This window comes from Prunus avium, chromosome 4, assembly GCF_965620075.1.
Source record: "Prunus avium chromosome 4, drPruAviu1.hap1.1, whole genome shotgun sequence".
Classification (NCBI taxonomy): domain Eukaryota; kingdom Viridiplantae; phylum Streptophyta; class Magnoliopsida; order Rosales; family Rosaceae; genus Prunus; species Prunus avium.
Window position 1 is genome coordinate 64,203 of NC_142287.1, and position 16,208 is coordinate 80,410.

Sequence of the window (16,208 nt, forward strand, 5' to 3'; positions counted from 1 at the left end):
ACGAATTGGCTTGTGGAGGTCACTTTGGAGCTAAGAAAACAGCACTTAAAATTCTCCAATCTGGTTTCTTTTGGCCCACTCTATTCAAAGATGCGTTTAATTTTTGTGTTAAGTGTGATAGGTGTCAAAGGATGGGGAACATAAGTCGCAGGAACGAAATGCCATTGAATAGCATACTTGTTGTGGAGCTCTTCGATGTGTGGGGTATTGATTTCATGGGACCATTCCCATCTTCCTTTGGTTGTACTTACATACTTGTTGCTGTTGATTATGTGTCTAAATGGGTGGAAGCCATAGCCACCAAAACCAATGATCATAAGGTGGTGCTCAAGTTCTTGAAGGATAATATTTTCACAAGGTTTGGTACTCCAAGGGCTGTCATTAGTGATGGAGGCAGCCACTTCTGTAACAAGCCATTCGAAGCACTCATGAAGAAGTACAACATCACCCATCGAGTCTCTACACCATATCATCCGCAAACTTCTGGTCAAGTGGAAATAAGCAATAGAGAAATTAAGCACATCCTGGAGAAGGTGGTGAACAATACAAGGAAAGATTGGGCAGCCAAGCTCAATGATTCATTATGGGCTTATAGGACTGCATATAAGACTCCCATTGGAATGAGCCCTTATCGTCTTGTGTTTGGGAAAGCTTGTCACCTGCCAATGGAGCTTGAACACAATGCTTTTTGGGCTATCAAGAAGTTAAATTTTGATCTAGACAAGGCAGGCCATGCAAGAAAGTTTCAGCTCAATGAATTGGAAGAAATTAGACATGAGTCTTATGAGAATGCAAAGCTTTACAAAGAACGAACCAAGAGTTACCATGACAGAAACATTCAACGGAAAGAGTTCTCCAAAGGTATGTCAGTTCTTTTGTTTAACTCACGATTGCGTCTCTTTCCAGGAAAATTGAAGTCCAGATGGCAAGGCCCATTCACCGTGGTCAATGTTTCTCCCTATGGAGCTGTGGAGATTCAAAACCCTAAAGATGGCTCGACTTTCAAAGTAAATGGACAATGTTTAAAGCCATTCTATGAGGGAGTTTCAGCTGGCATCCAAACTGGCCATGTGGTAGATCAACTTCCCTTCGTACCATCAACTTAGCTGATTGCACAATGTCTTGCCAAGACAGTAACTAAGGCGCTTCTTGGGAGGCAACCCATGTGTTCAAGCTACAAATAGAGGAGTCTTCAAGCTACAAACTTCACTTCAGCCATCCTCCACACTTCCATCATTCCATCAACACATCCAGAAATCATCCTCATACATTCCCACAACCCCAAACACTCAAGCAATCAACCCAATACTCTAACTACCCCAAAATCACCAAAACAGCTCCAGAAAACCTCCCTTCCATTTCCCTACGAATTTCCTCTTTCTCAGCCATCACCACTCACTCAAACTCATCCCAAATCACCTCCATATCCTTCATACATCCTTCTAGACATGGAGAAGCTCTTGGAGAAGCATTGGACACCACAAGAACTTCAGAAAAGGGTTTTTCTACTCTTATGGCATTCATTATGTTTTCCCATTTCTGTTTTAGTTTCTTTTCCATTATGAGTAGCTAAATCCATAACTAGGGCTTCGATGTAACCTAACATGAATATTCTGGGTTTATAAGTTTGAAGTTTGGAGTTTCAAGTTTGATTCATGATTCATGTTCTTATTCATTATGCTTATAAGTTAACATGCTTGTTTGAATGATTGATCACCATTAGAACTTGTTTGTTAACTATCTTGGTTTGAATTAAGAGTAGACACCATGCTTTAATTCGAATTGAACTATGAATAGGAAGAGTATGTATGGACATTCGACAACAGGGATTAGATACATGCTTGGTTGTTTAAATTGTTCTTCTATGCTTAATGGGTTCCTAATGCTTAATTTTAGGTTAGACAACAAATGATCAAATTAGGGAATTAGGAACACAAGGTTAGGACCAAACACCATGGCCTAATCATACTTTAGCTAGAATCAATCTTTGAATCTGAATTAGACTTGTTACTTGACTCCTTATAACCCAGAATTGAATTGTTATGGTGATTCGAATGCCCTAGTCTCCAAATCTGTTTTCCATCTCTTAAAACCACTCTTTGTTACATTTGTTTACTTGTTTTTGTTTGCAATTTCATTTTGCATATTTTGTTCAACAATCACAACCACTCTTGCTTTAAATTCTGTTTTAGACATAACCTCCTACTTTCTTGAATTTGGTAAGCTAAGTACATAACTAGTTTTAACTTCTCAGTCTTCGTGGGTACGACCTCGTACTTGTCTTGCTATACTACTAATTGCCCCGTACAATTGCGAGTTAACATAATAATTAACAACAGACGTATATGCACCAACTTGAGGAGGAGTGTTGAATTGAGTCTCCTAATTAATCAAGGAGATTTATTTCCTTGATTAATTAAGGGATTTACTTTCATATTTTATATAGTTGTCAAATCATTGTATAAATAGGAGATACTTTCCTAATTCTTTCCTGTATCTAATTCCTTGTAAAGCACTCATGTAAACTCTCATATATACCTTTATGGAGAAGAATAAAACCACAACCTAACATTGTGTGTGTGTTTGGTGTCTTTGAGATACACCAAAACACATACATCTTGAACATCCAAATTATTGCCCCCAGAGATGTGAGAGAGAGTGATGATGTATGTGTGTTTTTGAGAGAGAAAGACGAGCCTCCAGAGAGGTCAAAAGAAGTTGGAACCCTAAATGAAAACTAAGACTAAAAGAAAGCGTCAAATTTATACAAAAAATCTTCAAAAACCACGGTTTAACTTACCACCGTCTAATTGTATAAAACCACAGCCGTTATTTATTCAATAACCACCTTGGTTTTTTTAGTTATAGCGACGTTAAAATAAGATTCCCACGTCGTAACTTGCCGACGTCTATTTCTTAATTAATTTTATACAACTGACAATATCAGTGAATCGTCGCGTTGACTTTCAATTAACCACGACGGTCTACTAAAACAAGGAGTCGTTGAATTTGAAATAACCACGTCAATATATTACAAAAAAAAACACCGTGTTAAATCAATGTACCACGACGCGAAAGATCAATTTATCGACATATTATTTGAGAGTGTATTACGACGGTACCTACAGCACTACTGTCGTATAGAGTAGTAGAGAACCACGACAGCAGAAGAGTAGATAACGACGTCTAAATTAGAATATCCAGGTCGTATTTATTATATATCAAGATGTATTAATGTTGTACACGACGGTATATCAACAAAATGACAAGAAATGAGAAAAATCAAGACAATTTATATAGAAAACCGTCGTCACAGGAAAATTAAAATGAAGTCCTAAGAGGTATGAAATCTTACCAGTGAGATCTTTGGATCCTGATCATAATCGAACCACCAAAGTGACTGTTCAGCTTTAGGAGACGATGTTGAAGGTCGCAAATTACCCTTCAAATGGTTTCTAGTGGACACTTTACCTTCTATCCATTTGAAATATGAAATGTATTATGAGTAATCTCATTCGCCCGACTTCAACAAGTGACTGTTCAAATTTCAAATGGATAAGAAGCTAAAGTGTCCACTAGAAAGGTGAGAGAGAGCACAAGGCCAGAAGAAGTTGGAACTAAAACCGAAAGAATGCGTGAAAAGCCAAAAATTTATACAATATATCTTCAAAACCCACGACGGTCTTTATATAAATACGACGTTTAATAGTAAACACGACCAAATTTTCATAGTCGTATAATTTCAAAGAAATCCACGTTAGTATATTACAAAACTTCGCCGTATTAAGTCAATGTACCACGACGGTAAAGATAAATCTATCGACATTTTATTCAAAGGGTACTACAACGGTATCTATTACTCTATTGTCCTGGTAAGTTTCACTAACCACGTTGGTTTGTTCAATTAACGAAATATAATTTTACTTTACCACATCATGAACTTAAAAATACCGCCGTAATTTTTTGCTTTATACGTGTGACCTTATTTGTAAACCGACGTCTTAATTTTTATTGCTTTTTCACATTTATTTCTGGGTTTTTTGTAGCCTACAACAGTAGATCTACAGAATGACAAGAATTGTAAAAACCACGACGATTTATATCGAAAACCGTCTTAACAAGAAAATTAGAATGAAATCTTACCATTGGGAATGTTCCTCATCATAATCGAATCACCAATGTGAGAGAGACAATTTTTTAGAACTTGACGATGTATGTGTCTTTGTGTCATTGAGATACACAAAGGCACATACACGTCAAAATCCAAAAAATTTGCCTCTAAAATTTGACAACAGCAGCCACACATCAACATCCAAAACATTTGCTTTCAAAAAGACAATTTTTTTAGAAGTTGATGATGTGTGCGTGTTTGTGTCTTTCAGATACAAAAATGTGAACACACATCAACATCCAAACTATTGCCTCCAAAAAGGTGAGACAGAGCCAAGGGCAAGAAGAAGTTGGAACCCTAATTGAAAACTGAAAGTTAAAGAATGCGTGAAAAAATCATATTTATACAAATAATATTCAATATTCACGTCGGTTCTATTACACGTAGCGACGTCTAATTAAAATAATCCACGTAAGTGGGTAATAATTGGGGTTGTATAAATATAAATAACCACGTCATTTTCGTAAACTAAACCCAACGAATTTTCAAACAAACAATGTCGGTTATGCATAAAATGATGACGTGGTGACTTATAATATCACTTCTTCCAAAGTAAACTTTTGATATGTACTGCCCAGAGAACCACGTTGTTTTTGGAATACCAAAAGAAGTCGTTGACTTTGAATTAACCACGACGGTCTACTAAAACAAGGAGTCGTTGACTTTAAATAACCACGTCGGTTTCCTAAAACTAAAGGTCATTGACTTGCGAATCACAACGACGACTCTAGATAAACAAGCGCCGTCATAACATATAATATTAGGGCATCAAAAGTAAACTTATGTCGTGTAAAACTTAAATAACCACGTCGGTTTCGGAATTCCAAAAGTCGTTTGGCTTTATTAATAACCACGTCGGTTCCTACTTAGTTTACGTCGTTTTAACTACGTACTAGGGCGGTTTTTCATAAAACCGTCGTGTAATTGAATTCTAGGAAAATATATAAACTTTTTCGTCACCTGACCTAAAGTTTTACGTTCTCTCTCACTGATAAAATATCTCAGTTTCCCTCTCAGTTCCCAAAAGCAGCTTCGTAATCATCATCGTTTGAATCTCGTCATCGTCATCGTCTTCGTCCCCAAATCACCAAAGTTGACGTCGGAAGGAAACTTTCTTTGCACACCAAAGGTTCTTTCTCAATCTCTTTTCATTTTTTTAAATTTAATTTGAAGAGGGTTTTGAAAGAAAGAGTCTAGAAACAAGATTCCGTTCAAAATGACAAAATCTTTCACTGGTTTGATTAAATTCATTGGTCCATTACTCTCACAATGCCTGAAGACGACAGTTTTGTCCTGTTTACGACGGTTTTGTTCAGTTGCAAACTGCACGACGATGGTTAATGACCGTCGTGGTATAAAATTAATACGTCGGCAACAAGATAAAACCGTCATCTAGTGGGAGAGAGAACTGTGAGGTTTTTACTGTATCACCTCTTATTAAGATGACAGTTCTGTCTTGTTTGCGACGTTAGAATCGACACACCACGATAGTACTTAAATCCGATCTAATGCAAACTGCACGACGGTGGTTAATAACCGTCATGGTGTGACAATTAATACGTCGTAAATAAGATAAAACCATCGTCTCATGGGAGAGAGAACTATGCGGGTTTTCCTATATCACCTCTCAATAAGACGACGATTGTCTTTTGTTTTCGACGTTTTAATACGTAATGCACGACGGTTTTTAGACTTAACAACTGACGTGGTATACCAATTAATACGACATGAAAGAGATAAAACCGTCATCCTATTGTCATACTATGGTGGGAGAGAACTATTTAATAAGACGATAGTGTTTTCTTGTTGCCGTTGTGTTATTTTTCGTACGACGATGGTGATGTTTTACGACCGTCGTCCGAAATTGAATATCACGGCGGTCTTTTTTCCAACATCTTCTATTTATTATTACGTCAATTTGTTTAATTAACCATTGTTGTTTCTCTTGTAGGTTAATTAAAAATGGTTTCGAAATCTCAAAGCAAGGAGGCTCAAGTGTCAAAAGGTCCTAGCAAGGACCTTGTAGTTTCAAAGGCTCAAATGGTTGAAGCCAAATTAGTTCAAAGCAAACCCGCGAAGAGGATGAGATTTACTTCCACCTTTGAGAAAGACCCGAGCTCAGCCACATTTGATGAGGAGCCAAAATTTACTCACGGTATCAACATAATGAGCCGTGTTGTGAAGAGGAAAATTCAAAAGATTAAGCCCGTGGTTGAGTACAATAAAAGGGGCAGACCACATGGCAAGGCTGCTATTGAGATGCAGTCTTACATTGCAGTCTCAATTGCCGAAGGACCTGAAGGAGCAAATTTGGGAAGCTGTTCAAATTGCTTATGTTGTTAGGCAAGGGTGCAGGAAGCTGGTGCTATCGTCTGCCGCCAAAAAATGGAAGGATTTCAAGTCTACCTTAACGAGGCAATTTATCCTTCCATTCACAAATGACAAGGAGAAGTGAATCCCCTCAGCTATATAAATTCATAGAGAAATCCCAGTGGGATGCCTTTGTAGCTTCAAGGTTGTCTCAAAAAGAGGAGGAAAAAATGCGAGTACAACCATAGGTTGTCTCGAAAAGGGTATGTGGGTTTGGAGGATGAATTAGAAGAAACCATGTCCGGTGAAGAAATCGATCGTTCTCTGCTATGGAAGAAGGCAAGAGAAGATAAGCAGGGAAACATCCCAAATCCACGCATGTTTAAATAACCGTCGTTAGAATTTAAACACCATGACGGTTTCTATTTTCCGCCGTTTCAAAGATAATAGCACGTCAGTTTTTGCATGAATTAGACGTCTAGATTGAATTACTACGACGGCTTATATTCCTGAGTCGGCCATCTTTTTTTTAAGTCTTAGAACTACCTTCGTTTACTCACGCACACACTCTCCCTCTCTCTATCTATTTCTCTCAAATTTGTGGTGCACAATTTCTGGAAAAGAATGCATATTTTTGTTAAATTTTTACATCTCTGTATTAAAATTTACGACGGTTTTATCTCATATAGACGTTAGAATGCGTATAAAATGACGGTAATTTGTTACCGCCATTTGAAAGGATGTACTACGTCGGTTTTTTTATAGAGCCCGTCATCTTCATTGAAATACCATGACGGTATAGGTTTTTGATTTTTGGTCTAATTTTCATTTTGACAACTTTTTATTATAGGTTTTTTCTACCGACATTGGAATTGTTACACAATGACGGTATTTTATTACCGCCATTTGAAATCAATACTACGTCAGTTTTTAAAAAAAACCGTCATCATCATTGAAATATTACGTCGATTTATTTATCTGTTTTACAATATGTTCAATTACTAACTCTCTCTCTCTCTCTCTCTCTCTCTCTCTCTCTCTCTCTCTCTCTCTCTCTCTTTTAGGATGATTTACAAAAACAAGTCTCCGAGGGCACTTTGACTGTCTCAGGGAGCAACGATATTTTGACTTTGGCTTTGGGAACCCCCGAGCATGGTGGGAGAGTTAGAGGTGTTGGAGCTGGGGTTTCCCCAACTCAATTCTTCACTTTGCCGAGACAACAGAGAGTAAAATTTGCTGACAAATTGAAGGAAAGTCTTATGGAGGCAATCAGAGAAGAGACATTGAGGATTGAGGCTAGGGCAAAGGAAAGTGTTTTGGAGGCAGTCAGAGCAAAGAGGGAAATTATGTTGACAGAATTCCATTCTAGAAAACGTCGTTTATGTTATATACCAAGTTGGTTTGGTTGGTTTAGGTAGAGTCGTTTATTTTACTTGATATACAAACTAACTTATATTTCTTTATTTATTTATTGTAACAGGATCTCTCAAAGCTAGACATGCCACCTCATCTGTTAGCCATATGCCAATTTGTAGCCTGCTAACGAGACCGTGAAAGTTCACATTCCGGAGGAAGTTTTTGGCACTAAGCATGATACCTTCCTCTTGTGTGAAGATATTTTACAGTTTGCTTCTGTAGGGGTCTTTTTCTTCCGGCGGCAGGTGGGCTTAGCTGATGAAATTGTCCCCTTTGTCTGAGTTCGAAAATTAAGCCCCAAAATGCTTCGAAAGGGCAGCAGGGTCTTAGGAAGTATTTTGGTTACCTTCACCAACCAAAACAACAGCAACTTACAGATAATTTCTTCATGCTTACAGATAAAATCTTGGGCTTGGCATGAGAGGCATGTGGCATGGAAGCAAAATCAACATGAGTTTAGCACTGAGGGAAAATTAAGTGTTTCTAGGGGAAAGATGGGGTATTAAGGTAGGAGAGGAAAGGGTTTTGCAGACAGGTTTGGTTGAGATTGAGGGAAAGAGAGAAATGGGTGACTTGAGTATCACTTCCGGCAGCTCATCGGTGACTCTAAGCAGCCTGCTAGAAGAGGAAAAAATTAGGGGAATAAGGGTGATAGACCAGCAAAGCACGAAAATTACTGAGCTTGCAGGTAGGAGAGGAAGCTTGCTCTCCCAAGTATCTGTTGTGTTGGGTAGAGAGGGGTCCTATTTATAGCTGCTGGGATTTGCTCTTCTCCAAGAAACCCTAATGGTTTCCTCCCAATCTAGCTAAGCTTTCCCCCTTCTTTCTTCTCCTCCCTCTTGACTTACCTTATGGTGGCAACAGTTAGCTCTGCCCAATCCCACAAAATCAGAGACTTTTGGGGGCTCAAGGCTCCCTCCCTTGGCTGCTTCAGAGGAAAGCCTCTATTTTCACCCATCTTCTTTATCTTCTTTCTTCCGTTTTCCATGGCCAAATTTGATGAAGGAAAGAAACTGGGTTTGTATGCTGGTTCAAGGGATGGCATCCCTCCTTGCGTGCTAATATCCCTTGGTTCCTTGAAGGATTTTTGCTTGGAACTTGCTCCCCCATGTGCTGGAACCTCCAGCAGCTTTATTCAATAAACCTTCAGACCTCCCCCTTCGTGGCTTTTGTTCTCCCAGCCAGCTGGGGTAATTGTATGGGCCAAAATGGCTCATTAAGTAAGTGGGCTTTTTGGTTGAGTCAATAGGCTACTTTTTGATTGGGCTATTTTCATTAAACGTTTGGGCTTTTGGTAAGGTTCATAGGCTATTTTGACTGGGCTATTTCTTCCTCTTGTGCTCACCCACATGTTTGGGCCTAAGAAATGGGCTTGAGTCCCGAGGCTCCCAAGCGACTCGGGGCTTCCATTTCTCGGCCCATCAATGGGCCTCATGTTGATTTATTACCATCCATACCACAACCCACTCAAGCAAGCCCCGGGCATGCCCCCTTGATTATTGGGGCCATGAATGTGTATTGAAATGGTCCGAATAATCAATTTCCAACCCAAAATAAATTGCAGTCGCATGGCATGGCATGGGTTTAGGAACAACTTAAGGATGACTAGTTAAGTGTCTCTGAAATTACAGCCAGGTTTTTTCCGGGAAGGTTGGAGGGGTCCCGATGGTCCCGCTTAAAATCCAATCCTTCTTAAACACCGAGGGTGTTGCCTTGAAGAACTTTCCTAGACACTGTAATTTTGGAGGTCACTCACTAGAATTACCAAGAGTTGACCTATTTTGTGGCATGACCTAGAAGAGAATGCTTGGTGGATTAGCTTAGCTTGCATGACTTGTTTGCTTGAGTGACTAGAGAGGCTTGATTTTGTATGATTGTGTGCTTGGATGCTTGGCATTAGCGTATACGCTTGATTTTAGCTTGTATGCTTGGATGCTTGGCATTGGCGTGTAGGCTTGATTTTGGCCTGTATGCTTGGATGCTTGGCTTTGGCTAAGGTAGCATGGTTTAATATGGCTTTTGGGACATTTAGCATGGCGGATGTCATTTGACAGTAGCCAGACGTGCTAGTGGATGGTGGGGATCCAATCTTGGAGTTGCGGATGCAATGAGTTTGGATTCACCATTGTGTTTGGGTTTACGACACCAGCCTCCGAACACCTTGAATTTTAGCGGACAAAACTTCAGTGAAGGTGATAGCGTGCGACATGATGGCTAGATATTGGAAGAATACTTGAAATATGGCATGTGCTGGAATGATGTTTGAAATAAGGCAGGTGCTGGAAGAACACGACTTGGCTTGGCCCTCACGTGGGCAAAATTGTGTTGCCCCTTCCTCTTGAATTTTTTATTTGCAAGTGGCTACTATTTTTCCCTTTCACTTGGCATGGCGTGCTTTATTTTCTGATTTTCCCTCACTCTTATTTCTTCTTCTTCTTCTTCTTCTCCAAGACCCAAACCCGTGGGTATTGTGCATCAGTACGTAAGTCATATTTCGGAAGCTCGGATCAGAAAACTTCCTGGATAAAAGTTGTTCATCTGCTCGAGTACTATAGCCTGTAAAATTTTCAGAATTGTTTGAATTTTTCTGATACCTCAAAACTGGTCTGCAACTTCTGCATTCATCCATGGCTGGTGAGTTTCTGCAAATTCTGCTTCCGCATATGTCTTTAACTTATGATGCTTGGATGATTGCACTTCCTTCACAAAATTTTCTCGAAATTATGTTTTTTATAACATATCCAAAATTGAGGATCATCCACCCATTCTAGTGCTCTCTGCCTCCATTTTTCTGAAGCATGTTCATGAGTTGATGTTGATGCCTTTGGTGCATGCTTGTGTTTCTATGCTTGAATGCTTGAATGCTTGAGTTCCTCTGTATTTCCCAGCATTTGTGAACTATAAATCGAATTCTGAGGTTGAGCTTTTGATTTAGGATTCTAGCTTAGTGATAAACAAGAGTCATACAAGCTCACTTGGGTATGCATGCCAAGTGTTTGTCGAAATATCTCAAAGTAGTTTGCTGGCTGTTTTTTGAACTTTTGAAATGTTTCTTTTCGAATCTGAGTTGGAGCTTTTGAGACATAAAAATGGACTTCTCAATGGCTATTTTGGAATTGGTCTTGCGTCACTTGAAGAAAAAATGAATTTTTGGTGGAATTTCAAAGTAAGGGCTAAGCTGGCTGGAACTGTGCAGTTCCTGCGGCATGGGCTGTTTTAAGAATCTGTTTGACATGCTTCCCTAGCTCGAAATGTAACGAAATTTTGGAAAAATGAAGCTTGATATGTCTAGTTCTAATCTGGAAAGTTTGGGACTTGTTGGTTGTAAGCTTGATTTCTAGTGATTTTTCAAAGGTGGGATGTTCTAGCTAGAATGGTTGGAAAGCTTATGTATAAGTTTTGCTTGGCATGTTGCTTTTGTTTGAGAATTTGGCATGTCTTTTCTGTTGGCATTGAGTGCTAATCTGAGTATTGCTAGAGCATGTCCTTGAGCAATATTGTCGTGAGAGCATGATGTTGACAGGTATTGTCGTAAGAGCATGAGTTCTTCAATTTTGCTTGAAATGCCCGAATTGCTTGGAATGCTTGAATGAAATGAAATTTCTTGGCATGTGGATTGGTATCACACCCTGTGGATTTTGTCAAATGCTTGATAGGTGAGTTTGCTTGCACTTTGAGAAAAATATGCTTCCAGCGCCTCCCTTTGTGTATGAGTACCTTTCCGGCGTTTGATTTTGGCTAACGTATTCTCTTGTTTAGAAGCTCCAAATCATGAGAAAGCATGAGAAGTCTAATTTTCTAGGATTTTGATAGCATAAAAGTGAATTTTGGCCTCTTGCAACTTGTCTTTGGAAAAAATTATGCTTCAATAGCGATTATGCTTCCGGCGCCCCCTTTTCATTTACGAGTTCCCTTCCAGCATCTAATCTGGCCAACGTGCTCTCTTGTTTCTTTTTCAAACTTGATTGAGAGGTTCCAGAGCATGAGAAATGTCATCTTCTTACTGATTTGTTAGGAACTTGATGGTATGAAGGTGAGATTTTGGTTGCTCACACCTTGTCTTGCGATATGAAGGCTTATGGAAGATTTGAATTGTTTGACCAGAGAGACTTTGGATGAGACAGAGAACAAGCTAGTTGTTGAGTTCTTCATCCTCGTGGGGTTTTGCTCTTCGTTTTGGCAGCCAAGCACCAAACCCCTTCGACCTATTTTGTCATCGTTGCAACAATGGTACTCACGGCATGGGTGCTAGCAAGGAAGGGCTCGCATTAGCTTTTTGGGTTTTCTTCTTTTCGATTTCTTTCTTTTGCAAGCCGCTGAAAGAGTGCTAAAGGATTGCAAAAAGAAATCCCTGGTATGGACCACATCCTTTCCTTTTCTCCATTTTTCTTCCCCCTTTTTATCATGTGTTGGCCCCTTTTTAGCTGGTGAAAAGGCTAAACCTTGCACAATGCGCTTTTTCTATGTAGGTGTATACATATCAGATACAGGAAAGGCAAGTGCCGGAAGCTTTGACGTTTTTGCTGCTGGAACCTCCAAATCCTTCAGCCTTCTAACTTGGATATTTGAGCTTCTGCTTTAATCCTTTGGTAAGTAACTCTGCCAATTTGAATATTCCAGGAATAAGCATAGACTGGTGCTTGGCCTAGGCTCACTTTTCTTGTGAACACATGCTTGATTAACCTTGGGCCTTCGTTTATGTTGTGGGAAATAGAAATTGACAGAATGCATGTTTTGCAATGCTTGAATTTTTTGCATTTTTGAGAGAGAATTTTGCTTGCTATGGGAATTGCTTGTCAATGAGAATTTTTCTTGCCATGGGTAAATTGCATGTTGCTTGGGAATTTTCTTGAGCGTTTCCTTTGGCATGAGCTTGACTTGTCATGCTTGAGGTACAATTTTGTGTGTGCTGCGTTCTTGACCCCCTTTTTTTCTTTATTGTTGTTGAACTATATGCATCACGAGCGCATGCTTGTAATCGCATGATTAATGCATAGGATTAGAGGCTGTTGAAAGCTTGAGGAAAGCACCATTGGTTTCTTTTTTATGAGCTTAGAGTTTGGTCATGGATAACTGTTCATTTTTTGGCTTTATAGGGATAGACATAAACATGTGTATGATGGGTCTGCAAGGATGTTGTGTAACTCGCAGGGATTTTGTTTTTGTGAAAAAGGTTACTATGAGGTAAATAGTGCTCAGTTTGTAGCACTTGCTTTGTGAAAAAGGGTCCGTTGGAATGACTGATTGAGCATGGAATGGGAAATTTGCTCATCATGAGCTCGAGTAATAGATTGCATAATGCTTCAAAAATATTTTTTGTTTATGCATTTCGCTTGGCATGAGATAGCTTGCTTTGCTTGGCTTGTAAAGTTCATATGGCTTGCATGCTAGTGTGGAGATTGCTTGGCTTTAACACAGAGAACTAGCTTTATGCTTTGCCATTTTTCAGCATATTCTTTGTTGGCAATTCTTGCAGGGATTCATCGCTTCTCAAGACCTGCCATGGCTTCCACTAACCCATCGTCAATTATTAGTGACCACCTTTATTCAACGGATGATAAATTGAAGAGGGGAAATAAATTGAAGAGGGGAAGGCCCCCTCCATTGCTCAAGAATGCTTGTGAAGATGTTGCAGTAGGCGAAGAGCCAGTGTCATCTTGCTGCGTTTGTATCATTATGGCTCGGGAAATTCTTCCTCTGTGACTTTTCCCAAGATTGTTTGCATGCGCAGGTGTTCCCCTTGGCTTTAGCAATAGCGCATGGCGGCCTGATTCCCATAGCCCCCATGTTCTTGGGACATCCGATGCAGGGGCAGACAATGCCATACTCCTTCTAGCAGTGCTGCCTCATACTCCTCATCTTCTCGGAACATCCGACATGGCTGTTGACACTGCCCTGCACCTTCCAGCAGTGCTGCCTCCTACTCATCCTCTTCTCGGAACATGCGACATAATTGCCGGCACTGCCCTGCACCTTCCAGCAATGCTGCCTCCTACTCATCCTCTTCTCGGAACATGCGACATAGCTGCCAGCACTACCTTGTATCTTCCAGCGGTGCTGCCTCCTTTTATTTCGCAAGTTGTTTTCTTTGGCTTGGGGTCAGTTGGCTCGGTGCACAGCTTCCATCTTTCTTAATACCATAGGATGTACTAATCTTCAGCATGTGTAACTTTGTTTTTGCGATGGCTGTGTACTTTTCAGATAATCTAACGACTATGTCGTTATGACTTGGTAATATACTACTGAACCGCTGGAACTTGCATTAATTTCTGAATGCTTGAGGCATGTTGTAATCCGTACATCTTATATATATATATATATATATATATATATATATATATATATATATATATATTGCTTAGTTGGGAGAATTTGCTATTGTGAACTTCTTGAAACTTTTCTGACAGGTTGGCAAACCTTAAAAACAAGGTATATGCTGCCGAAATTTTGACAGGACCTTTAAGCTAAATCTTCGATGCATTGCTTTTTAAAACTTTTGCAAGGCTTGTCTACTCATTTGGCTTGAAATGCACCCTCTTGCCGTGCCTTAAAAGGGTCAAGCCATTGTATGCATGATTTTCACGAAGGCTCCTGTAAGAATTCCCGGATGTCGTGGAGTTTTTTGAGCATTCCAAGTGGGAGTCAATGGTTTCGTTATTCCAGAGCCTCAAAATACACTTTTACTGCTCGTTTCTTTGTAATAGCTTGACTTTGCATATCCCACATCGTTTTGCTTAGGCTTGGTGCTTGTTTCAGTTTGGGATCCCATCTAAGTGGCTTTGCTTGGTATATCTGAAAAGTTTGTTTGTATATATATAGAACATGTTTTGTAAAATAGAATAAGGTAAAAGCAAGGAAGAATTCTAGAGGCTTTTTCCTTTTCCAAAATACTCCAGTCTCATTGCAAATATCGTCTTCCACCTTGGCATGCTATAATGGTGGTGCATTTTACAAAAGTTGTGAAAGCATAGGGTGAAAATACATAAGGAGTTTATTTTTGAAATAAATTTGAAAAGCCAAAAATAAAATGATAGGTGCAAAAGCAATTCAGCAATAATAAGGCTTTGAGCCACTTTGCATTGATTAATACTCCAATCAAATCAAGCCCCCAAGTATGAAAGGGCCAAGGAGTGTGCATGACTTGCAATAGCATGAAAGCTTGTGGCTTAGGTTGGCATGTATTTGGCATGTGTTGTACTAGGATGCCATGCTCTGCAGAGATATTTAACAGAGCCATAGCTGCTGCTTTACTTGCATGCGGCTCATAACCCAGCTAATCAAAGAGTCATTTGCAGCTCATAACCCATTGTACTTTCTTCAGCTTCTGTGATGTTATAAGAGGTTACGGCAGCTGTCTCTTGATAATCTTGCTGAGCAAATGAAGCCCCTGAGTGGCTTTCTTCCAGCATGTCCAACATGAATACTTCGCTACTGGAACCATTCTCCCATCCATTAGCAAGTAGCCATGGGGTGTCATAGCTTGCAGATTTTGAATATTTGCTTCAGTAGGCCTTCTCCATATTTCCACAAGGTTCCCACATAGCCTCCGGTGGCTTTGGGTCATTCTTCCACTGGTGGCACAATACGTCGTCATCGAGCAAGTCATCGAAGCATGTAATGACAGTAGCCATCTACTTTCCCCTTCATTTTGGTAAGGGGTCCTTGTCAATAGCTTGCCTCTTAGAGTTCCGTCATGTATCTCGGCGTGCAAGATCTTCCTTAGAGTATGGCAAGCAGTGGTTGAATGTTGCAGGTGAAGAATGGATGAATATAGGAAAATACGCTTCCAACACTGTTGTGTAGATACAGCTGCACCAAAATGGATTTAGTTGCATCCTCAACTTGTGATACTCGCAAGTGCACGAGCCGTTTGGTAGTATAGCATATGTAAGTGCGAGGTCGATCCCACGAGGATTGGTGATTGAATGATCCAATTCATTTTCCCTACACAAAACAGAAACGATAAAAGAAAGGAAATAAATAAAACAAGAAAGAAAGAAAATAACTAACTCAAGTACATAAGTTCCCAAGTTCAATTAGATTAACGGATTGATTCTAGCTAAAGTATGATTAAGCCATGGTGTTTGGTCATAACCTTGTGTTCATAATTCCCTAATTTGATCATTTGTTGTCTAACCTAAAATTAAGCATTAGGAACCCATTAAGCATAGAAGAACAATTTAAACAACCAAGCATGTATCTAATCCCTGTTGTCGAATGTCCATACATACTCTTCCTATTCATAGTTCAATTCGAATTAAAGCATGGTGTATACTCTTAATTCAAACCAAGATAGCTAACATACAAGCCT

The 16,208-nt window shown here is 39.6% G+C and overlaps 1 long non-coding RNA gene across 1 annotated transcript; it reads left to right on the plus strand.

Annotated features, from left to right (window-relative positions):
- Window positions 1-10,562: 10,562 nt before the first annotated feature.
- On the plus strand, window positions 10,563-14,236 carry LOC148294673 (uncharacterized). Its single transcript, XR_015835137.1, has 3 exons — window positions 10,563-12,251; window positions 12,367-12,486; window positions 13,374-14,236. It is a non-coding gene; the product is annotated as an uncharacterized LOC148294673 (long non-coding RNA).
- The last annotated feature ends 1,972 nt before the right edge of the window (window positions 14,237-16,208 follow it).